Source organism: Tigriopus californicus, chromosome 7 (genome assembly GCF_007210705.1).
Source record: "Tigriopus californicus strain San Diego chromosome 7, Tcal_SD_v2.1, whole genome shotgun sequence".
NCBI classification, from domain to species: Eukaryota; Metazoa; Arthropoda; class Copepoda; order Harpacticoida; family Harpacticidae; genus Tigriopus; species Tigriopus californicus.
The window spans coordinates 38618-40678 of record NC_081446.1 but is presented as its reverse complement, the minus strand read 5'-3'; positions in this window follow the sequence as shown (position 1 = coordinate 40678).

Below are 2061 nucleotides of genomic sequence, written 5' to 3'. Positions count from 1 at the left end.
GGGGGGGGGAGGCAGGCTAGTGTAGCATATTCCCCATGTTGTCATATGGGAACTCATTCGCCATATGAGATGGCATATCTAGGCTACGTAGAAGCTCTCGCCCACCACAATAGGCCCCGTCGTGGAGTCCCTCACCCAACGCCGTCTCAACTGATGGAGTTGCCTGCCGAAGAGGGAGCTGCCCAAACCCCAACCACTGAAATTTGTCGCGATTTTTCAGTACCATGAGTTCAATGCGTCCTTTTCATTTCTTTCCATCCTTTCTCATTCTTGTTTGTTGTGTGTCGCTTAAATGTATACCTATCTTGGGGGAGGTGTAGAGTGATTCAGATACAGTATAGATAAAGTGGCTGGATGTAAAGTCCAGTCAGTCATATCACAGATCTCGACGAGTGTACATTTCATTTATCGGGACAGCGGAGGACACACCAGTACCTAGCATCATTAACCAATACTTTTACAAAGATAAAAGAGGCGGATTGACCTATTTCCAATTGCCTCTAGTTTGCTTGAAGAGGTATCAAGAACTCCCGAAGTTTTCTTTTCCCCAAACATGGCACGAATTGATCCTTGCCACAAAACTGAAAGTCGACCCAACTACCAATGAAAAGCAATGGACCTTCCAAATATCTGAACTAACCTTCATACTCGACTGAATGCAATACAAGAGATTGTTTTATTTGCATAAACATACTTAAACGCAACTAAAGCAAATGGCCCCCTGACGTACTGTGAGGTCTCCAAATCTGGATGGTTGGGAAAGACCAAAGTCAAAGGTTGATTGGTACCGCGCCCAGGTAACTAAGAAAAAGGTCATCCCTGAAAATAAGCCCAATGGCTTAATGGAAAGACCTGGGGAATACCTCTCTGATCCATTTTTTCAAATATTTTACTTTTATCTATATTTATGCAAATTGTTTTTTAACAAGGCCTCATATAAATCATCATCATCATCAAATATCGTATACAAAATCAATTGAAGGATAAAAGAATGAAGTGATCAAGAATGATAAATCATGCGACTAGAAAGTGATATCACAATGAGTATGAATAGAATTGGTTCAGTGCACATGGAAAAAGTGAAGAGGGGAATTGCAAATAGTACACAATTAGGTGGGTAGAGGTAAATAATGAAAATCTTGGTTATTATTCCAGTAGAGTGGGTGGGTCAGAATGAACAGATCTTAATGTCAGGTTGACAAACGGTGGTCAACAATCCAATATCTTTCCAAGTTTGAGGGCTAGGCTTTCAGCTGATCAAATGTTTTTTTTTCGTGCCATCAACCAGGGGCAGTGTCCGTGTATCAGCATGCCAAAATACATCCCCAGTAGGCTATTCAACAAGGAATAGGAAGGAGACCATGGGCGAATTCAAGGACTGGATTCAAAAGTCGACTCTCCCCCAAAGTGGAAACAAGAAAAGGCGTGGTGTACCCTCTGCAAGACTGAGACTCAGGCAAATGTAGCTAGACTTCATGATCATGTAAAAACCATTAGACACACAAAAGTAGCTGAGGCTTGTCTTATTCAGAGGCCAGTGTCTGCGACTTTTCCTAAGCTTTGTTCCATAGCTGAGGCCAGAAGGGTGAGAGTTGAGTTTTGATTAGCCTTGCATACAGCTTTGGTATTGTGATGAAACGGATAGCGACTCCGAATTGACCGATGACGAAACGGTAAGAACTAGGGTGTTCAAAGACTCGAGGATTATATTTGAAAGAGAGAGACCTTACTGTATAAAGGAGGCTTTATTGGGGAACCGGAGTTGATAGCAAGGTGGGTTATGGATATCCACTTGACTGGCTATGATTATCAACTGGACTCATTTCTTGTTCTTAGCTTTCCTTGTTACCTCTTTCTTCGCATCTCATGAAGGGTAGGGGGGAATTCCACACATAGGTTACATGAATTCGGGTTAGTAGGGGCGCCGCTTGTTAATGGGGTACATTTCTTATATATCGATTCTATTGCGATTATAGGTTCGGGAACCCTGATGGTAGGTGTCTGATTCTTGGCTTGCACACGGCACTCTTTTCAGGCCTATACATTTGGCCTTGGCAATTC